This window comes from Stegodyphus dumicola, chromosome 6 (assembly GCF_044657685.1).
Source record: "Stegodyphus dumicola isolate Sdum_Otavi_A_Nest chromosome 6, ASM4465768v1".
NCBI classification, from domain to species: domain Eukaryota; kingdom Metazoa; phylum Arthropoda; class Arachnida; order Araneae; family Eresidae; genus Stegodyphus; species Stegodyphus dumicola.
Window position 1 is genome coordinate 88,211,869 of NC_140773.1, and position 24,773 is coordinate 88,236,641.

The window sequence follows — 24,773 nt, forward strand, 5'->3', positions numbered from 1 at the left end:
GATTTATTAGTTTGATTAATTTAAGCTGCCTTCATGAGGTAAATTAACAAATCAATTTATTATTACTATTATCATCCATGGAAAACTTAAATGCTTTATGCTTCACAAATGGGCTTCTTTGTCCTTTGTGAGAAAAGAGTCCTTTGTGAAAAAATTAATTAGGAGGAAACTGATGATTCTGAAATTTGTATAAAAAGCAGCAGAATGCGTAGCGTATTAATAAAATAACGTCATAAACGACCAAATGATTTTTTATTTTATATTTCATATATTAAATGTTAGTTATAGGAAGGCAATTTATCAATCATTGTTTGAATGAGACCTCTGTCAAATCAAGGTCTCGTTACACCAAACCAGAGGTTTTTGAACTATATAAGAATTACCCCTAGGGGGGGATTTCATTGTTTCAGGGGGGGAGAAGGCATTTAAATTTCTATTTATCTATTAAGGATTTAGTTTTAGGTTATGAATATAAAAAAACTACTTTTATTCAAGTTTTGTTATTTCGCTATATATTGCATTTTCTATACTTTTTCTTGTTTAATTTATATATCACTTCAAAAAATAATTTAAATTTAAATAAAAGTATATATATTTCTTTAATTTTGGAAGGGGAGAATGATCGTCTAGCAAGGGTCAAAGAGGTGCATGGGGCTAAAAAAGTTGAGAACCAATGCACTAGCCGTTCTAACAAAATTCGTTATTCGTAACATACTTTTTTCCCCAAGAGCCGAATACTTTGCCAGTTAAGTATTCGACGGGAATGGCCGACGCATTGGTCACTAAGCCCTTTCATCACCGTGAATTTGCTCAGGGAGGACCACCGAATTCTCCAGTCAGTATAGTGGTTAGTGACCCTAAATGCCGTGCTGATGACCCCGGGGTCGAATCCTGGAAAAGGCTTTAATGTTAAGCGTAAGCATAACGCATACGGGGTTTAATAATATCCGTAGTCATATGTGATTAAAATAAAATCGTGCGGGACGATGATACGAGAAATGTACTGGAATTATTAGAGAATTTCGAAGAACTACATAAGTTATATCATAAAAACAATAAACAATAGTGATTTCTTTCAGTTTACTTTTACTATACAGTTCGCTATCCTTAGCATCCTTTCGAATTTACTCATAACATGAGAGCGAAGAATCTTGTGAAAATAAAATAATTTTTTTATTTTTAGTGCGTTTCATTAAAAATATGTAATTTAAATTATATCTTATATACTATTTTATTATAATTTTTTTCTGTTGATTTAAGTAAATTAATAATTTATAAATCCTGCTATTAAATATATATTTACATCATTTTTGATATTAAGTAAATATTTGATTTTTTCTTGGCGAAACTTTCATTGTCGCGCTTTATAACATTGTTTTAATTCGAGCCTCACTTCACGTTAAAATGAGAGAGTACGGTATTCTATTTACTTTATTCTGCTTTGGGAGACGGAAAAGTTCTTTGAGCGAGAATCATTTGTTCTTCTTCGCTACTTTTTCTTTACGAACTTCTTTTTTTACTTTGTTTCTTCTTAGTTGTTTCTTTCTTCCTTTTTTTCTGCCTGCGATGCACTCTATGACAAAGCAGTGCGGCGGCAGAAAGATAATCCGTGCAATAGAAATCAATGGTGAGCTGTTTGGGAAAGATCCAGATAGACTTGGAAAAATGCCTGCTGTAAAAGAGTAACATTCAAGTTTAATGCTGTTGTTCTCTCTGTCTTAGAGAAATTCCTTGTTATTGTAGTACTCGTAGACGTGCCAAAAGTCTCTTTAAAATGACTGCATGTTGTTTAAAAGCCCCCTTATTTTCCTTAATTACTTGTCCTTTTATTCCTTTTAAAATTATTCCTCACAAGACTTGCCTTTACCTTTTGTACTAATAAATAAACAAAATTTAGTCGCGGCCTGTAAAACCGATAGGTAAACAAGATTTAGTCGCTGCCTTTTAGTATCTATAGGTAAACAACACTTACTGCCAAACTAACTGAAACTATAAAAGCTGTATGCAATTCTTTGCATATACTCTGTATGCACTCTTAAATTTAAATTATAAATTTAATATAGTTCTTTCTTAAAATATTTAGAATTTAAATAAGTTTGCCATTGCTGTAATGGCTTCTAAAGAACCTTGGTTTAGCGTAGATTTTGATAAAATTATTTCCATTTCGACAGCAGTTAGATACAGGTTGCTTTTGTAGTATTTTTCTTCTATTTGAAACCCTAAATTATTCGTCACGTTATTTCTTTCATTAAATTATTCGTTGATTGATAGCTTATTCATCAAATATTGCCTCTTATGGATATTACGAGATGCGAATAATTTAAAAATTACAATAAAAAAGAAAAGGGACTAATTAGAATCTTAAGTCTTTGTCAAAAGTGGTGTGTTAAGTAAAAAAAGGTAAAGCCAAAACTACTAAAGAGGGAATACTGAAAATGATAGCAAGAGCTAAGAAACAAAATAAATGTAAACAAAGTATTTAAAAAAAACGCTACGCCTAAACCAGCGTTTCTTTTTTCCCTTTACATGCACATACACATTTCGAGGTCGTTTGGGTAAAGGCAACTTTGGCCTAAAAAGGCTTAAAAACAGCATATCTTTAGAATTTCCGATTGACAGTCTTGCACTCTGGGAGATAAAAATGTTTGATTCTCTGCAGTGTTGCCACTGCTCACTTTGAAATTGTTGAGTTTTTTAATCAAAAATTCGTTAAAGTTTTACAAAATGTGAAATAGACAATAAACAAAATTCCAGATTCCAAATTCGGGTTTCCAGGTGGCCATGTTGGGGTGGAGGAATATGTTATTCAAAATTTGGTGACTCTAGGTACTGTTGTTTTTCCACAGCGCAAGATTGATACGCGCAAGATACATACATTCATGCAGATTCCTCATTATTTAGTTTCTTTAAATATAATACAAAACGATAATATTTGGTGGCAACAGCTTGAAAAGTGATACATTGCATTTAAGTGATTCAGCACAAAAAGCCATTTTGAGACTAATAGCCCTTCTGGGTTAACGCCCCTTTGGGCTAACAAACGAATGAAAATTATTCAGCAGCAAAGGGAGATCTAGGAATCCTTTCGATTAATCTTTTCCCGGTATTGCTTTCAAAAAATAGAGCAGATGGGAGCAAAGGCTTTGTTCACCTTCTTTTGAATATCACAGAGTTTACAAAAAAATATCGAAGCAACTTTGATGTTATACTTACCTTTAGCAATGTAGTCAGTCATGGCGCATATTAAGATGGAATTCAGCAATACCCGAGTTGTCTTCGTAACTAAGGCCCGTTATATAATCACTAGTATTTTTATGAAAGTCCGTCAGTGTTCGAAAAGACTGAAAACTTCATAATGGTGCTCCGACGTAAAGGTGTCTCTTAAGAAAACCTCTTTACTCTTTCTAATGTGAAAAACAAACTTCAGGAAGATGCGGTCACTTTTATACCGGAGTACGATTATGTAGACTTGCATAGCGGCATGTCGACATCAAGTTACCGGCCTACCAATTTATGGAGGTTTCTTTTTACAAGTTAGGAACTAGTCTTTATAAGGTGTGAAAACTTTTACGTCAGAGCACTCTTATGGAAATCTCTAGCTTTTCGACGTGTGGCCGATTTCACTAAAGATGCCATCGCCTAACTTGGAGCGTTTATTACCACGTGACACTTGCCATGGTCAATTTAGAGATACGTAAAATGGAAAACTGAGTTATTAGTTACAATGTTATTTTAATATCACCTGCAATACTTACTATTCTCGGTATCTTTCTCATTTAAATGTGTTCACTCTTCAAGATTAGACTTTTATCTTAAAAAATTTCATCCGGTTGTTTCGATTAATCGTTCACGGAAGTCTTACTCTGTTAGGCGTACATAGAAGGAACTTATTTAATAGCTATTTAAAATATTATTAAAATAATTTGTTCTCTCCAAAAATTTATTGCACATTTCCGGTACTTTAAATATAGTTATATTTTCAGTGGGGAAAATGTTAACCAATTACGGTTTTACCTTTGACTCAGAGCGTCTGTTATCTATTGAGATCGCATATCGTATACTTATTAAATAGCTGCGTAGCTGCTTCATTCAAGTCATTATTTTGAGTAACTATCACTTGGCAAAATTATTTTCATTATTTGAGACCATTTTTTGGAACATGACTGCTTTTTCTTCCTTCTGTTTTACACTAGCTATTCAAGATATAATTTAAATCAGTTATTTTTAAATACTCTTGGATGAAAAAACTTGCATCATTAAAATAACTGAAGCATAACATTTATTATAAACTAAATATTCAATATTAGGTCAAAACATAGCCCTGCTTCCTTTTACGCGCTTTGTTTTTCTGGACTGTTGCTATGTTTTTGAATAAAATTGACCAAAAAACTGCAATTTCTAGTATAAATATAGAGAAAAATTTACGAGAAATTTTTGGAAACGAATTTTTTCAAAAAATCACTTAAAAGTAAACCGTAAAAGCTGTATGTGACATAAAGACAATGATTGGCACTTTTACAAAATAATAAAAAATGAAAGGAAAAAAAAAAAAGAGAGGGAGGGGGAAAGGAAAAAAGAAAAGAAATTATAAAAACTACGAAAACTAAAAGATCCGCTTTAAGTAAGCATGTCTTTAGATTATAAAACATTCAGCTTTGAAACTAATCTAAAAACTCTCATACTTTGGGAGTACTTGTTCTTAATCTTGAAACATATACTATTTAACAGTTTAAAATGGCTGGACTGGAACTGTAGGTGTATACAGAAATACCTTTATATATCTGGAATATTTAATTACTAACCTTTATAAGAATAATATTCCAATATTTCTTTGCTTCTAATAATCAATGTATTTCTCAATTTGATTCTTATTTAAGACAAAAAATAAAATGTGGAGATTATGTTTCAAACGTTAACTTGAAAAATACAGTGATAGATTTATGAAGCAAATAGAGTCAATTGTGAAGTCGATTTTGAAGGTCCCTTGTATTGAGGCACGTTGTGCTTACAGTTTTATAAAATGAATTAATGATTTGGGGGCGGCTTGAAACGGAGACCCGTCACGACTGAGAAATGAGCGACTTTAAAAATCCACCTCTAATAAGGTACACTTCGAAAAAAAAGGGGACAACAGCTCTATATCTCCCGTTCTACTGGGACGACTAACAAAATTCAAATTGCATTTTATGTCTCAAATGCTCGACTTAGGACATGTATTAGATTTATGTATAACATTGTTCTAATATAGTTATTTTGACTCAAAATTGGAGCTTTTTCTGAAATGACATGCCAATGTTTTTCATATTTCGATTCTACGACTCAAATTATGCCAAATTGCCAAGTTTTGCAAAAATCGTACAAATAATTTTAAAAAAATTAGGTCTAAAAATATTAGTTCCTCAATGTTAATTCAATTTAGAATTTGTTTATTAATATCTCTTTTTTATATTTACTTCATTCCTTCTTTCACAATTCGAAATTGAGGTTCCTTTCAGATAATATTCCCCCATTTTTTATGCTTTATTTTTCAAATTTGTATTTTTAAATCATTTTTATTAATTTTTCGAAAGACATTTTGAATTATAACCTATAAAATATTTATCATCATCTTAAAGTAAATGTATTTTTAAGCATGCCTGCCAAAAATTAGAGCTTTTTATTCAAAATTTCCGAAGATATAGGTAAATTTATGTACTGACGTGTTTTGAAATTCGGCATATTTGTCGAAAGCGATAGTAACATCTAATGTGGTTTACATACTTTGTTAAAATTATTTGAAAGTTTGAACGCGGTGACTTTTTTCCTCTCATGAACAATGTAAAAAGGGAAAGGAAAATAGATTGTAATAAATTAAGAAGTTCGCCAAGTGAATTATTCTTGCCGCAAACTAAAAAAATACGCCAAGATAAATTTTTGAATTTCTCCCTAAATTTCGCTCAAAATTTTACAAAATTTAATATTTAGTCATAATTTGAGTTGTAGAATCGAAATATAGAAAACAAATGGCTTCTTAGTTCAGAAAATTCCGATTTTGTGTCAGAATATCTACATTAGAACAAAGCTATATATAAGTCTAATATATATCCCAAGTCGCGCTTTCAAGACATGAAAAACGCATTTAAATTTTGTCAATCGGCCCAGTAGAACGGGAGATATAGAACTGTCCTTTTTTTTTTTTTTTTTTTTTTTTTTTTTAACTTTTGTGGAATGTACAAAATTTCATATTTCTGAGAGACTCACATTGAATGTCTAACTTTGAAGAAGGATTGTTAAATTTTTCGGACTTCGTTCTAACTTTAGATCAAATTTCATATTCAAACTTGTAAATAGTAACCATATGAAATACGAAATTTAGTTTTGCTCTAATTTTTAATTTCAAACTGGTGGTAGTTTCTTCACAAAAATTTCGCTATATTAAGGCAGTCTCTATATTACATATTAGCTGAGTTCTCATTTTTAAAATAAAAGATTGTTAAAAAAGTGAAACAAAAAATCAGAGAAAACACGATTCTTAGTGGAATCAGTATCGTAATGTGAAGTTCTAAACAAAGTTTAATATCTTGAGCAATCACTGTCTGCAGAATTCTTGGTATCTGCTTAGAGAAAATCTACACGACATTGAAAGAAAAGTAAACAGAAATGTATCGAGGACTCAAGAAAAAAAAATTGCAAATCCTTCTTAGATTTTTGAATCTCAACATTTGTCTCAAAAGTAAAATTTAATTTAAAATGTATAGCTCTATTTCCAATCCTTGAACGTAAATCTAAAAAATTTTTTCAAAATTTTCTTAATTCTCGCAATTTTTAATTATATTTAAACTTTTCAATGACTCGAGCAAATTTCTACTGGGTGCAGTTCTCTTCAGTTGCATTCATTTAATCATGCATAAAATATTTTACAGTATTTGTAATGTTTAACGTCTTTTACTACTGTGAAATGAGGCTTAACCATTAATTAGACTTTAAGTGACTTATTGCTATGTTTAAAATTAAAATACAGAAAATTAGGAATGGTGTAAACAACCCTTTTATTTTAAACTAAAATGATGAACAGAAGGCACCCATGGTGCTTTCAAAGCCGGCCGGTACATGGCGGGAATTCAATTCAAATGTAGAACTAAATTTAAATAACCAAAGACTACTCAGAGAATTTAATTGCGAAACTGACTCGCATTTCACGGGCATGAAACTATCTATCGGCAAGTAGAAACGCCGAAGACAGGAATTCTTATATAGAATAGCAAAGCTAGTAACCTGGCCTTAAAACGACAGAATACGCTCTAACTTAACAAACGCAAACTCTCGGTTAAATATAAGTGAGCTAATTTACATTCTGAGGAGAAAACGGAAAGAGAGAAATGCTAGTAAAGATTCTAGACATAAAATTATTATTATATAACATAAAATTAGCAAAGCAATAATAACCCTCTATAATAATAACCCTCTATTTTGCGAAGATTTAATCAAGAACTCCACTGATTTCGAGAGCAAATAGGTGCAGGTAGATTAGATTTCAGATTTTAAATTCTTCTCCCACGCTATAAAGACCTTCGATGCCAATTAGTTTAAATTCCGGACGGGGGCAAATATAATATTTATATTAATTAATCTATAATCCACATCAGAATGCAAATTAGTTACTGAGCATTTACGCTGATGTTTTAGAGTCAGAGCTTTTGGCAGTCTCGCTAGTAGTTACGTCCTGTCGCCAAGGTTTACTCCGGCTGTAGCCATTTTGCCAGCCGACGTTAAATACACGCCGTTGAATAAATGAGTCAACTTGAGAAGACCATTTGCGTAGTCTTCGAATATGATGCTTAATTTTAAATCTTAACTTCCATTATTTTAATTTTGCTTTGTAGCATAAGTGGTACTTTCAGTTAATTTAAAAAAGTTAATAAAAAGGTTATTTTAACATTTGTAGGACTGTTGATTGAGACTAGAACGATAACTTTCTTGTCAGAAGAACATTGATTTAAATATCTATGCAAGTAAAACCTTATATAATAGATCCCTTTGGATGCTTCTCGTAACAATACCTTAAATTTAATTACCACATGCTATACGTACAATTCAGAGCTCAAAAATATCTTACTAATCGTATGGATGCGATTGTATCCCAATGCGAGCTGATCTCTAACAAATGGAATACTTTCATAGTTCCTTATGCTACTTTTTACTGATTATAAATTAAAGCAGGTTTTTTTTTTTTTAAACAGCATCATAAATTTAAAAATATGTGGGAGAATTATTAGTGAGGAGTTGCTTTTCAGGCGTAAAAGAAGTATAAAATTTCATACTAAGCCTCTTCGTATTTAAAACTAATTATTTTGATCACAGTTCCTCTTCATTGACATTTTATTTTTCTATAGCTTGAATAGAGGATGATTAGCAGTGGCTTCATTCTGCATCGTCGGTTCCTTCATAAAAGACACTAATTGGACAACCAGTAAACTACTCATTATCACTATCATTAATGGAAAAACAAAAATCGTGTCCTTAATGACTAGAATTTCTCAGATATCTTAATTCTTTCTTTATTTTTATTTGCGTTTATTTTTTTTCTTCTATAAATTGTTTCCATGTAATCGTATATTTTTCTTCAATATATTCACGAAGGGTAATACTTCTCTTGAATTTCGAGACCAATTACCTCTACAAACTAGTATTCAAAAGTTGTCTTATTTTACTACTGTGACTTTAATTTGATCCCAAAATTATTTTATGGATCAGTTTAATTGCCATAATATTGCATTAAATACTTTAATTTACATCACTTGTAAGAAATTTCAGTGCTTAGATTTCTCTATTTGTCAAATCGCTGTTATGTGATTATTAGCACTATAGAGAGCATTTAATTTACAGGCATACGAAAAAGTGTTGAATGGCACAGCAAAGGGAAAATATTTGGAAGGTTTTAGATTTTAACGGTCGCGCAAAAGAGTTTGTTGAGGTTTTTTTATATTCGTGTTCAGCTTGCTTGCAATATACCGGTTTGCTCTTGCATTCGCCCCGCTAACCCATTTTTTCCTCTTTCAGCTTTATTATTAAGCATCGCTTTCTTTGCACTTGCATTACATTCCCCCCTAGGATTGACGTAGAGAACTCTGCGAAGATATTGGCAAGGATCTGTACCTAGGCAGTCTCGGCCACGGGTGTATAAAATTTATGAACCTAGTGGTTCTGGAGGCTCCGGAAAGATCACTGATCGGTCCGCCCGGTGGTCTGACGTGTCCTAGAGCAGAACGGCTCCGTCCCGGGTTCCTTCTGCGTCGGGTAGCCCGAGCGACTGGCAGGTACAGGTAGCAAATAGACGAGCAGCGTCGCCGTAAAACGTTAGTGTCCTTCTCTCCGAGGTGCGGGGAAGGAGGTTAAACTTCCGGAACCAATCTGAAGGGGTTGGGTCATGTAATGCCAAATATGGCCTACACCCGCTTCGAGGCACGTAAGAAAACTGTTGTCACACTACATATAACTCAACAGCAAAATCACAATTTTTTTTAAGTAACATATGTTTAAAATTCACGATGCAGTGTTAAGCATTGCCATATATTTTCTGTTTTTTTTTTTTTTTTTTTTTTTTTTTTTTAGTCCTTTCTTAGTTTATCATATCAATGTTCAGTTGTCTTAGCAAAATGGCTTACAATTTTTTTTTTTTTTTCTGTCCTAAAAGGGACGTCAGTTGCTATTGAGATATTACTCTCGAAACGGCATTATGCGTTTAATCACTAAAAACTGCGTATCACATTTCAAATTCTTGTCTCCAAATATTAACGCCCTGCCTTATATTAAAGAAATTTAATAATCAACAATCTGCATGAATGCATGTATTTCCTGTGAGAAAAAAACGACGAAGTACATCTTCAACGGATTTCTTCCCATGTTGATATATGGGGGAATGAAATGGCAGACATTCTGGAGAAGGAGGCTTCTGAAGAACCTTTGCCAATTATAAATTCACTGACATATCTTGAACTGCATTCCATTAAAAGACATGCTGACAGGCAAATTTGGCTCGTTCCCCCGAGTCATTCCTGGTATCAAGCTGATTGTCTCGGAAGATCCCTTGGTATGGATTGAGAAAGATGTGTTCAGACAGCACATTCCCGATTCTTCAGTGGGCACCTGAGGGGACTTACTTTTGAGAGTGGTATCAAGATGCATCCAATTTGTTCTAAGTGTCACAATGCACCGCATCACCGGCACATATCCTTGAGTGCCTGGAGTTGTCTCTTGTGGACCTTTACAGGTCTCCTAAGCATGTTTTCGATTTTTTAAAGGTGAGTGAACTCGTGGACCTCGTCTAGTATATTCCTAGGCATGGATATTAGTAACAACAACAACAACAACAACAACAAAAATCGACGGTGCTTTGAGCCATCAAATTTTAAACAGCATAGTCCTCCAACCGAAATGTGCACCAGGAAGCCTGAATTTTAAATTTCGAATTTTTTTATTTTATATTTTCTAAAACTTTAATGAATTATTGATTAAAAAAATCAATGATTTGAAAGTGAGCAGTAGTAATACTCTACGGAATAAAACTTTTTTATTTTCAGCGCGTGTTGCTGTCTATCGGATCTAAAGGTATGCTGTTTATAAATATTTTGTGATTTTGCTCTTGAATCGAATTTTATGTGGTGCCAAAAACGTGATATTTAATAAATAAGGGAAACTTAATCTGTTTAATCTGTGCTTTAATTTTTTGTTTTTATCTTTTAACTGTATTTTTGTTTGATTACAGTTTGAGAAAAATTGGATGAGTTATTGGAGTGATAGAGCTTCACAAAATGAAAAAGTCAGTAACGTGTTTGTCCACCTCTGGCCCTTATGTAAGCAGTTATTCGGCTTGGCATCGATTGATAGAGGTTGCGGATGTCCTCCTGAGGGATATCGTGCCAAATTCTGTCCAACTGGCGCGTTAGATAGTCAACATCCCGAGCTGGTTGGAGGGCATTGCCCATAATGCTCCAAACGTGCTCAATAGGAGAGAGATCCGGCAACCTTGCTGGCCAAGGTAATGTTCGGGAAGCAGTAGATACATGTCCAGTATGGGGGCGGGCATTATCTTGCTGAAATGTAAGCCCAGGGTGGGTGACACGAAGGGAAACACAATGAGCCTTAGAACTTCTTCGACGTACCGCTATGCTGTAAGGTTGCGACGGATGACAACCAAAGGGGCCCTACTATAAAATGAAATGGCACCCCAGATCATCACTCTTGGTTGTCGGCCTGTCTGCCGGAAGACAGTCAGGTTGGTATCACATCGCTGTCCGAGGCGTCTCAAGACTCGCCTCCGCTGGTCATCGGGGCTCAGATCAAAGCGGGACTCGTCACTGAAGACTATTCTACACCAGTCAGTGACATTCCAGTGCGAATGAGCCCGACACCAGTGCAAACGAACTTGACGTTGTACAGAGGTCAATGGTAGTCGGCTCAAGGGGCGCCGTGACCTTAGCCCCCTTTCTGTGAGCCGTCTATGATTGGTCCTTGCGGTCACTGAAACACTAGTTACGTACAATCGATGATAATGATGCATCTGGGGCTGTGAGTGCCGCTCTGACGACTGCTCGGTCTTCACGTTCTATTGTTTCTCTAGGCCGACCACTTCCTTCTTGACGCTGTGTGCGGCCATGGTTCACCCATTCCTGCCAACATCGTCTAATAGTGGCATTGCTCCTGTTCAAATGTCGAGCTATTCCCCGTAAGACAAACCGGCTTCTTTGAGCCCACTAGAGGACCTCTCTCAAATTCTGACATCTGCGCATATCGTTCGTGCACCTGTATGCGAGGTATAGTTATTATGTACCAGAATACACGGAATGAAATTCGTGAAGAATTTATGACCTGGAATCGTTATTTCTCCGTTCATTCATTGGCAGCCAAAATGTAAAATTTTGCATTTTCCATCGAAACCTGCATGCATATCAATTCGTGTCCAATTTGCTTTATATCTTCTCGGCGCGTCGTGATGCGTCGTGTTTTTTTTTTTTTTTTTTTTTTTTTTTTTTGTCTAAGAGTGTAAAAATTTGTCATTTCCGGGGCTATGGCAACATATTGTTGCATAGAGCCGAATTTGTTAATTAAAACTGTAAGACAGGTACATATCTTTATATTTTCCCTTTATGTCTTTATAAATATATTTTTCAAGTCGCAACAGTTTCACGCGCTGGAGATAAAAATGTTTTTTTTTTTTTTTTTCGAAAAGTGTTGCCACTGCTCGCTTTGAAATTGTTAAGTTTGTTAATCAAAAATTCATTAAATATTTACAGAATATGAATAATGATGAAACGAATTCGAAATTCAAAATTCAAGCTTCCAGGTGCACATGTTCGTGTGAATATCTAAGTTATTAAAAATTTGATGGCTCTAGGTAATGTCACTTTCTTACTATGTAAAGAATATACATACATACACGCAGATTATTCATTATTAAGTTTCTTTCAAAATAATACAGGGCAATAACATCTTCTGGCAACAATTTGAAAAGCAATCAGCCATTTAAAGAGAACCGACATTTATAGTAAATGCCGCAAAATCCAGTTTTGAGACTAATAGCCCCTTCTGGGATAACAATTATTTTTCAAATGAAAACGTATAAAAGAGATAGCAACTGCATATTCAGTTTTAAGATGCTACTAATTTTCTAGCACTATTGTCGTAATTCTAAAAAACGACGACCAACAAAAGAATGTTTACGGATTGTTTATGATGCAGCGAATAATAATATATCCTTATTATGATATAAATATAGAGAGTTCAGCTTAAAATATACAGAGTTCTATTCTTATACTCTGTTTTATTTAAAAATACGCGTGGTATGACAAATCAGTGTAGGAAAATATTTTAGTAATGCATGCGTGTGGAAGAGTAGTCGAAAACCATATTAAATTAAATTCGCTAAACTTATCAACTGAAAGTTCACTTTAGATTTTTCGTGAAAACACTAGAAAACGAGCCTTGTGATTTTCAAGATATCACAACCTGCATATCACGGTTAGTTTTAACAATCAATCTTGAAGAAAACATGAGAGTTATTTTTGATTAAAACAATTTTAAAAATTTTTATATTTATAAAAAATAAAAAATCTTTTTAAAAATCTACTTTTAAATTTTGAAAACCATTGTTTGGTGCTTACCAAGAACTCTGCTAAAATAAAAAGTAATTACTTTATAATGTGTGCAAAAATATCATTAAGAGTGTGCCAAAGTCGTTAATCTATAAAACTTTTGCAAAACATATTTTCATATTTTACTTTAAAAAATAAATCGAGCGATAATTTCTGTATAATACAGTTCTCTCGCTCTTTTAACAGGCAATAAAAACTCTCGAATTTGAAAAATAGAGAAAAAAACAACATCTAAGAAATGAACTGACAACGTGAATATTATTTCCATCGAAAGGTATAAAAAAATATATTTCAAAAGAATTATGACAGGGATTCCAAATGCCATTAATTTTAAAAAGTGATATGTTTAAAAAGCAGTCATTTCTGTTTTAATGACTGACAATGAGTTAATTCTAAGTCGTGAATATTTTCGTCTCATTGTTTGGATAAGCGGGCTTCTGCTTCAAAGTACAAGAATGAAAATTTGGATGCACCCACCATTCTGGATGAAAAAGTACATAGCTTGACACCAAAACTAAAAAAAAGATAGAAATACAGAAAATTAGGATTATTTCTTATAACGTAACCTCATCTTTTTACCCTTTTTTCTTCAAAATATAAGAAATTTATTGAGAAAATTAGGCGTAATAGGTAATGGACAGCTCTGACAAGAGTAAAAAAAATATGACTTTCGTGAGAAGGTGATAGCTTTCGAGAACATTGCAGTTAATTAATTATCCAATTAATGAATATTGTAAAGAAAAATAGAAAGATCTGTTAATGAAATATTAAAAAAAGAGTTAAAAAATAAGAAACTCAGATAAAAATAAAGAACTCAGCCTTTTTAAACACAGCATTTTTTCTGATATGTTAATATCAAAACAAATAAAATTTTTTGATTATAGTAACACTGGTTATCATAAATTAAGGAAAAATCACAAAAATAGCGATAACTCCCTCAAAAGTAAGGCAAACGGTGTAAAATTTGAGTATGTTGCCAAAGTAAGAATAGCTGAGTAAAACTGCAATATGCAAATTAGTGGCGCTACACTCGGAATACGTCATCTGTGAGGAGAATAAAAGTCCATGTTCGAGAGCAAGCCCACATATTTCACTGTGACAGTGACATCAGAAATCTGAGATAGCCAATAACAATAACCTCCAGGCATCATTTGCCTACAGAACTACGATGGAGAGCCATTGGGTGACTAGAGGCAGGATAAAGTCAAACAGAAGTAGCCGGATGGCTAAATGTGACTCCTGTGGCTCATAGACTTCGCAGGCGATTTCAAACCGCAGATTCGGCCTCTAGGAGATTCAGCCAAGGACGGCCAACTGCTATGACGAGCGCTGATGACCGATATTCGACATTATGTGCACTTAGGAATAGAATCGCTACTCCGACTTTTCTTAGATCCTCCCTTGCTGCAGCCAACGGAAGGTTGGTGTTAACGTCAACTGTGCGTGGAAGGCTTCACGAAGGTGGTCTGTATGCGAGACGACCAGCCATTTGCGTGCCGCTCACGTCACGCCATAGGAAGAACCGTTTGCAGTAGGCACGACAACATGTCCACTGAACGCTTTATCAATGGAGGGCTGTCCTCTTTACGGATGAGTCCAGGTTTAGTCTAGAAAGCGAAAGTACGCGTTATTTGATATGGAGAGAACATGGAACCCGTTATCATCTGTCAAACATCCATGAAAGAGATGCATACGGAAGAGGCAGTGTCTGTGTTTGGGGTGGTATCTCTTTGGTGGTACGCACAGACCTCCACGTCTTTCCAAGGAGAACCGTGAATGCTCAGGTTTATAGAGATGACATCCTTGATGCTTATGTGCGCTCATGTGCCGGGGCAATAGGTGATGCTTTCCTGTTACAGAACGACAACGCAAGACCACACAAGGCTCGCATCGTAGATGATTATCTTCAGCAGGAAAGAATTATGCTCATGGAGTGGCCAGCTCGATCCCCCGGACTTGAATCCTGTCGAGCACGTTTGGGATGCTTTAGGGAGACGTCTAGCTGCTCTTAATCTGCCCTCTCAAAGTTTTGTCGCGCTTGCAACTGCTTTGCAAGAGCAATGGCTCTCGCTTACTATGGAACTGATAGAGCGCATAATTGAAAGCATCACGCATCACTATATGTGCTGTTCTGCTTCTAGAGGCGATCATATTCCATATTGAAGGTACCTTTCTTATAGCAAACTGACACCTTCGATTTGCTCATTTTATACATGTGCTAATTTCTATACTACCATAATTAACTGGTAATTTATTTTTATGTTATTTGATACCTTACTATGTGTTGTACTATATATTGTGGGTAAGTTTCATAAAATGTTACATGTAACTTTTTCAGTAATCGTAATTTTTGTGATTTTTCCTTAATTTATGATAACCAGTATAAGTTAATACGGTTTCTTTTCATTCTTTTGTAAAGAACCAAATTTTTGTAAAAATTGTAATGTACACTTTTAATGAAGTCCACGGTGTAAAATTTTTCGTTTTCTTTCTAACTGCGAGTAAAGATTTGAGAATAGAAATCTAATTTGTATGTTCTTCGTTTTGGGTAATGAAACTTTATGAGCATATTTACTTCTATAAGACCAGAAAAAATTTGGAAGGAATCTGCAAAAGATGTTAAATTTATTTTAGAATGAAAAACACAAAAAAATATTTGATGTAGACACCAGATGACTTCCTCGTACGAGCTATTAAATTACATACATTCTTTGCTGCATTTCAAAATTTAAACTTATTTCCTCGATATATTCTAAACTAATTAACCTATCCCTAATTGCAATGCATTAAAAGCGTTGAGATAAAATGCATTAAAAGTTGAAAATTTTAAAATTAAATATCCTGCTCAATTTTTGTCGTACAGGAGTCAATCTTCTTGTATTTTCATTCTTTCATAGCGATTATAGAAGTATCGGAACCAGGAAACCGCATTAAAAGTTAAATTTCGTTATTTGTCCAAAATTAATCTTCTTTAAATTTGAAATTGCCAAAACTTAAATATTTTCGTCATTTAAAACACTTCTGTGATTGGACGTATATGTCTACAACCAACGATTGCGAAAAGGCTGGGTAAGGACTTTTAAGCCGAGAAAAGAGAATATATATGTGTGTATGTGTGTGTGTGTGTGTGTATACTTTTGGTACTGCCGATTGCAGTAAAAAAGGGAGGCGCAAATCTAAATGTTATGGAAGCTCCATACATAAAATTTCAACACTTTACGGCTAATCTTTTGAACTTATACGAGATACGTACGTACATAGAAATATCACGAAAAATTCCATTTTGTATACATTTTAAACCCATTTTACAATCCGTTTTGGGAAGAAGAGTCCGTTATTGTGTCCGTTAAGTACGATGTTGCGTAAAAAATAGTCCAAATCGGTTAGTTATCGATCAAAATGGATATTTCCGCTAAACTATGATACTCGAAATTTTTCGCGATTACAATATTTTTTTTTACTTTATGCAAAGAATTAATAATCACAAAAAAACACCGAAAAGGAATAATCCTTATTGTCATAAATAGATAATTGCTTTTATTGAATAATCTACGCTTTCCAACAGTTTAATTTGGAGATTAAGTTCATTTGCTACCGTAAATTAGATCAGTGTTTAAAACAAAATTAACGCACTGTAAATAACAGAAGAATTAACATCATTACATATGAAAAAATATCTTAGTTTTGGTCATCCCTACTGCGTTTTTTTTTCCAACTCAACTAAGAATCAGTGGCGGAGGAGGATAAACTATCTACATCAACTTGGTATAAAATCAAAATTATTATGTGCCATAAAAGCAGATAATAATTTTACATTATTCTTATTTTTAACGCAAGTTTTGAAAAATTCAATTTGATTTTAAGAGTTATGTTTTTTTCGCAAGCTAAATGCTAGTGACAAAAGTGCATTTTCGATATACTTTTTTAGTTCAATTAAATAATTATTAATAGGAATATTAATGCAGTATCTGGAGACCGAATTGTAAGTGTAAGGCATCGTCAGCGGTTAAGTACAGAAATTCTGTGCGTAAACTACACTCTATAAGATCAAAGACTTCGTGGAAGATCTTGTAGAGCTTGACGAGAACGTCATGCAAACCCTGGAGAAAAGCAGTCCGGTTGTAACTTTTAAGAAATAAAACAACATAAAGGAGCATATATTTTAGATTAAAAATAACATTGTTTATTTTAATTTGGAAAAATGTAGATGTATAAAAAAACGCATTTTTTATGGCATTAATAATGACTTGCTTTGACTATTTAGCAAGTTTTCACTGACTAAGGGAGTTATCATTGATACAGAGATGCTTAATAAATCTGAAAAATTTAACTCTGGCTGTTACAAAATTTTAGTTTGCACTAAAATAATTTAATTCGGCGTTAAATTTATCATAAGGAACATGCAAAAGCCTTTCAGCAACGTGTAACATCTACACTTTAACTGCTTTTTAACGCCGACAGCCAGAAATAATGAGATATATAATCATGAAACTAAGATTGTTCATTATAACTCTGTTATATAAGCATCTCTTATTAATTATATTTATTTTAAAGACATCATTTGCATATTTATGGAGTGAGAACATTCAAATGGGAACATACCAATATTTCAATAGTTTGCAATATATTTACAGACTTACAACTTATTAGCTTCAGCATCTGGATATAGGGAGATTACTCTCGAGATAAAATTATTAGCTCTTTTCTTTTTATATCATTTATTTTCAACAAATGGTTTACATACTTTGAAGCAGGAGGATGATTCGACAGGAAGGTAATAAAGTGATTAAACAATTAACATAGTTATAAGGCCTTATAAATTACTTATCTGTAAATTAATGTTTGATTCAATTTAGCCAATACTAAAAATTCTAATTCTTAGCAACTTGAATTTTTTCTAATACTCATTTTTATTGCTTAGCGCGTAATACCCAAAAGCATTGAGTCACATTAAATCTTATCGAATTCCAGCATCTGAGCTGATACCGTCGAAGAGATTAAAAGCAGCTGGATGACAGTTATAGCAAAACATCTGCAATAACTTTCATCCAGCTGCTGATGAATCTCTCCGACAGTATCAGCGTAAACGACCAACAATTCAAAGCAACAGTACTAACCTTTTCACGGATGGCTCTAAAACGGAGAACGGCAAGGGGAATGCCTTCTGTAGACTGGAAAATGGTATTGTAACATTCGAGTGGAAGAGAAAACTAGATTTGAACAACTCGGTATACCAAGCAGAGCTTCTAGCTATCAGTGCTGCAATTAGGTATGCGAACACATGTCAACAGTAGAAATTCTCCGTAGTCAGCTATTCGGCATCAAGTCTGGAGGCTATCGCAGGTCAAAACAGCCGGAGTCCTTTGATATACCGAATTTAGAATCAGCTTCTGGCAATGCTTTTATCACAAAGACCCACTTTAAAATGGTTTCCCGCTCATACAGGGGTTCAAGACAATGAAGCCGCTGACATACTGGCCAAGTAGGCAGCCAACTGCACGGATTTATTGAAACGACCAACTAAACTTCCTTGGTCTCACATTAAACGAACAACATTGACAAGTTTGCTACAAAATTGGCAAAGTAAATGGAAGGAGGCAGAGGTAGGACGAAGGACATATCGCTTACTGCCAAAAGTTAACATGGAAATAAAGACTCATTGTGTCTAACACAATTCCTGACAGGTCATGGACCATTCACAGTATACCTCAAGAGATTCAGACTCAGAGATACTCCTTTCTGCGAATGCGGAGAGGAAAGTGACACGGACATTATTACCTTCATTGAATACAGAGCCTGGCACTTAAAGAAACCAGTGGACTGTGACTGGGAAATGTGGACGTCTAACACACTCAAAAACAGAGTAGCCCTTTTTGAAATAGAGAAAATCTCAAGACACTGCTTCAGCAGAACCAACCGTGAATAATCCTATGTTTCAGTTGTTCAGAATTTAAAGTAGGTAATCAGAAAAACGCTTCGTGCCTGCAGTTATCAAGCTATAGAAACTATTATTAGTATGTAATATTCAACTTTGTTACTTTGGAGTTTTCCTCACTGCGATGGTATATAACTCCGTTTGGTTCATGTCCGTGGTCGGAAGCCATCACAGCGGAGCACTCACTCACTCACTCACTCACTCGCTCTAGCATCAGAGCTAGCAATGGATATTGATTATTCATTTCTTAGTCTCAGAACGTTTATTTATTTACTTGCTTGGTTTCTGGCACTTAAACCATTAGAACCTTTCCTCTCAAGATTTCTGGTTTACGAACTTATCATCAGAAAGAGTAAAGTATGTATTTAAATATTCTCTGTCTATGGATTGCCAAGAGTCACAAAGACAGCATGGTGGAAAATTCTTTCGCCTAATGTAAAACAGATAAAAATCAAGGTAATCAACTCTGGTTAAGACAAAACAGTGTCACAGCCGAAGCACGAGGAGAATTTGTGATAAAATCCCTTGTTTATAATGCATTTTCAAGCCTTTCGCGTTGCCATTTTATGTATATTATTGCATGTTATGAGTTTTAAATCTTGTCTCTGCCTCTGCGTCTGGCAGAATGCGTGTTTAAATTGTACTTTTAAGTTTCTTGTAAAACTAAAAGTACAATTTTAAATGCATATTATTCCGTTTTCAATAAAATCTGCTTTTAATAAAGTATAAAAATTTTTAAGTAAGCCTATGTGAATCGTATTTTCCTCAAGAAATGCATTCATTTTCTACTTGTTCTCATTTAATAAATATTGTTGGCCTTTCTTTAAGTTAAAAAATAGCACAGCAGTGTGTGAAACTATCGAAATGTGTTCGTTGCTTTCTTATCCCATCCCAACGTATAGACACGGGAATTGCGTTATGAGTAATCACGAATACCATCAGATGGATCAGCTTTGATGACCAAGAATTTTTGCACTCGTATTACGCTTGTTCTCAGTCTTTATAATGACTTTATAATACTATTTATATTTTTATATAATTTTCATCAAGAACGTCTTGATGGCTAGAGTCACAGAATATATTCCTTCCTGTACTGCTAACTTCCCGAAAGGACTTTGAAATTTATGAATTTTAAGTGCCCGCATTTCACAAAGATACTATAATAAAAAATGTGCGTATGTTATTTGTAAACCCTATTCTAATGACGTGGTGGTAGACTATATTTTACTACGAAAACCATCTGAGGGCGATATGCTGCCAAAATAATAAAACAAACATCCTGTGTTATATTTCTCAGCGCCGCTTACCCAAATTTAAATACTTTTCAAAACAATCGTAACATTTTTTTTCTTAGCTAGGCAAGTAATTCATTCTCAGGTATATTGTATAACTTGTATTACATTACCGTATCATTGCTTTAAGCGAATAAAAAGAAAAGTAGGTAAATTAATTATAAGCTGTCAAGAAATTCTTTTCCGTTTTAGTGATAATGAATAAAACTTCTCGCATTAAGGTGATGTACTTGGGCACAAGCACTTAATTACCTAAAGCAAAAAGAAGCCAATTTTTCTTCTCCTTGAAAAGTTTTGAAAGTTCGGAAAAAGAAAAAAAAATATGTCTTAAATCAATTATCTCGAGATAAAAAGGATGGCAAAAGAAAATATTTGACATTTTTAAAATTTGTTTAATATTCCTTAAAAGTATGAAAAGAGATATAATATTTTTTAAATAGCAATGATATATTCTTAGTATTTAAGTTTAAAGTATATTAACTATCTTATTTTTGTGAAAATTTTTGCCAGCGCTTAGAAAACCCTGTGCGCAAGTATGCCTAAAATAGATATCCTTTCAATAAATAGTTCAGTGTTTAATAATTCCTTTCAGTTGCATATTTGAATATTCTTCGGTGACAGTTTTCAGCTTTTCCTCAGTCTTAAGATTAGACTTCAGTCTCAAAATTAGTTTTGATATTGCTTGCCTTATTTTAAAAATATAATTTAATATTAAAGATTTTCCTTTTGAGAAACATGCCTTCTAAAAATAAATATGTAAGAACTTTTTGTCTTGTCTTCAAGGGTTAAAGATGCTTAATTGTTTAGAAGAACAAATATAAACTCAAAGAACAAGCTTGAATTTTCGTCATCTTTTCTCAAAAAATATTGCAGAAAATAACGAATCTGGTGAAGAAAATATGTTAAGGTTTTCTATTCAAGCTAAAAAACAAGAAGTACTTTAAAAATTCTCTTAATGATGAGTTTAAAGATGTTTTGATAAATTGCTTTATAAAACTGCATTAAAATTTTTAATTTTCTAATATCACATTTTCAGTTCTAAATATTATTACTTCACAATCATTTTCAAAGAGTTACATCTCCTGACTTAAAAGTATGTCTTAAATCAATTAAAAATGTAAATTCAAAAAAAATCTTAAAACTATATTTCACTGTTTAAAGTATGCGATAAATTAATAATAATAATAAATTTTATTTTTCTTGTTGAGGTCTGCTAAAACAGGCTCAAGGCCCAAGTGGCGCAGGAAGCCAGTTCGTAATCTATATCTTTGGTAACAATTATGGAGAGAGTTCGTTTTATTAAATTATAACGTATCCTATTAATTACAATCATTACGCTTCACGAAAAGTTTAAAGACTTGCAAAAGTAACACTTCCATTATTTTTCATACAAAGCCACTGATTTTCAAAAATATCGGTTTCTCGTTTTGCTTCTTAAATTTACCACCTTCCATATTAAGTATAAATTCAAATTTTACTTATATACCCATGTATATATATATATATATATATATATATATTAACAAAAATGTATATACGTAAAAAAGCAAATTTAGAGTTAAAATAATGTGCATTTTAACTTTAAATTTGCTTTTTTACGTATATACATTTTTGTTAAAATTTAAATTTCATTCCTTGCAGCAATGGCGCAAAGAACTAATTAAATTTGTATTTATTCAATTTATATATATATATGTGACATATATATATACATATATATATATATATATATATATATATATATGTCTGTGTGTGTGTGTGTGTGTGTTTGTGTAAAATTCGAGTTTATAATTTTGTGTGTATACACTAATGTCTGTGAAAATCGCAACACCATAGAGAAATCATGCAAATTGGACTTACTTACAGGAAATGTAAAATGAGGTAAGAAATGGAAATGATTAAAATTAAAAACGATTGGGCATGCGTGGAATGAGAACTAGCCGGTTGTTCCATGTATATCAGGACTGTAAAGTTGCATTGAAATCTGTTTCTCGTCCTCTGTCTGCAGTGAACGTTGAACTAGTGGTCAGTATACCTCGTCAGCAGCGGAGGGTGCTATACCAACAACTATACCAAGCCTCATCGTTGGTATGACAGAGGGTAGACTTTCGTGTCGAGCAATCGCAGGCCACACGCAGCATAATGAAACAGCAGTGATGCGTGTTTGTAAGAAATTAACAGAGCAGAACCAAACAAGGAGAAACCCTGGCAGCGGGGCATGCAATAGCACTACGGTATGGGGCGACAGACACCTCATTCGCTTGGCTGTGACTGATTGCACAGCGTCCTCTGGTGTGTTAGCACAACGTTGGAGCACAGCTACAGGTGTTATGTTGTATAGCTCCACATTCTCGTCGTCTGCTGCAGCATAAATTGCGTGCAAGGTTTCCTCTATGCAGGATTCCCCTGTCTTTGAATCACAGATGTCTCGGGCTTCAGTGAGCATGCCAACACATTACGTGGCGCGCCCTATGGCAGCAAGTTATTTTCTCCGATGAATCTTGCTATAATCTGGAGTACAGTGATGAAAGAGTACGCGTCAGACGTTACAGAGAGAAGCATCTGTTCCCACAGAGTGTTATCCAGCGTGATACCGCACAAACGCCAAGCATCATGATGTGGTGAGTCTCAAAACAGTGATCGTTACATAAGAGAAGTTGTGGAACCAGAGGTCCTCCCCATTCTTCGACGCATTTCGGGCGCTGTATTTCCATAAGATAATGCCCGTGCACAGGTTTCTCAGACTGCAGTAGCCTTTTTTAGGGCACAGTAGCTTTCGCTTCTTCCAAGGCCTGCTTATTCCCTGGATATGTCGCCCAGTGAGCATGTCTGAGATTTCATCGATTGGCGATTCGCTCGTATAGCTGGTGGATCACATACTAAGACTGAATTTTGGCGTCAAATTGAAGCCATATGGAACGCCATTCCACAGGATTACATTCAGAACCTGCATGATTCGATACCACGACGTGTGCAGGCTCTCATCTCTCAGAGTGGCGAAAATGCAAAGCACTGATTTCCGACGTACGTTTTGTTTTTTGTCTTGTAAATTTGATTGTTTATTTGTACCACTATCGGTAAAATATGTGGGATAAATTTCATTTATTTACAATTCCTTCATGGTGTTGCATTTTTTACAAACATCATTGCATCTATATATATACATATATACAGTCTACAATTGAATATGCCCTCCAGTGTTCAGGTTTCTTTAATTGCACATGATGTGTTTATTACTACCTAACTTTGTTTATCAGTGTACTAAATTATTCGCTTCAAACTAAAATTGCAGTGGACCAAATGCACCATCTTAGATAACGGGCTGCAATTATAAAACGTGAAAATCTTGAAAATGCTTAAGATGAAAAACCTAATATGTTAAGGATAGCGTGATCCTATTATGCTCTGATTGATGTCAGATGTATATTAGGTTTTTTTTTAACTAGACACTGCTGTTAAAAATCCTCTTTCAAGTCCTACTTTATATTATTTATTAAAAATTTTTAAAATGCAGTTATTTCAAGTTGACCATTTTCGAAGATTTTTGGATACGGCTGTCTCTTTATAGCTCATTAATCTTTTAAGTGTAACATCGCTTATCTCTATGGGCCAAAAATACGACTAATAACCACGCAGTCGCGATGTTAAGATTTACATAGAGCCTAGATGTGAACTGGCTTCAAAGAGGTTTCGCCGATGCGCTGCAGAAATACCTAGGCAAGTATTATTATTTTGGGGTAAGATACCGAAGTTTAAGTGCTTTGCTAGTTTTTCAGAATTTTAATGCTGATATTAGCAAATGTTAGGGTATGCTCGTAGTAAAATATTTATATATCTTCAAATTTTGCATGTTTACGAAAAATATGCATAATTGCTTACTTCCCGTACACACGTGCTCAACCCATCCCTCGAAAAAGTAGTAATTTCTTGCTGAAAATCTTTTTGTGGCTAATCTGTTTATGTAATAGCATTGCAGTGGAATTTTAACAATCCGATCATACTTTATCCAAATGGCAGGGACCCTCGGACCTATGTCCCTGGGGTGCTGTCCTTCAAAATTGGTGGCGGAGCTGAGCAACGTCGTACTGTCACTTAAATGGTGTGTAATAAGGGTCTGGGTCTTCCCAACGACAGGTGCAAACGTGACCACTTGCCACGATGCATTTTGTGGCCTTGCTCTGATGTCAGAGACCTGATCTGATTTTATTGCCGATCGGGTAGGATGAGCCACAAACATAAACATATTATGTCAGATTTACAGTGTGTGCAGCAAAGGAGTCTCTGATTTCAAAATTAAAAATCTCAACAAAGATCGATACAGGAATGTAAGAAGCGGTATATTTATTGTGAGAGCTGTACAGAAGTTTCCAAATAATAGTTACAAAAACTGCTAACAGATTGCGCACGTAGTGTTCA

At 34.0% G+C, this 24,773-nt stretch overlaps 1 protein-coding gene across 5 annotated transcripts in view; it reads left to right on the forward strand.

The window, feature by feature from the left end:
- Nucleotides 1–24,773, forward strand: part of LOC118203290 (cAMP-dependent protein kinase catalytic subunit alpha-like) — a 367,556-nt gene that overhangs the window by 151,624 nt on the left and 191,159 nt on the right. The window lies entirely within an intron of this gene.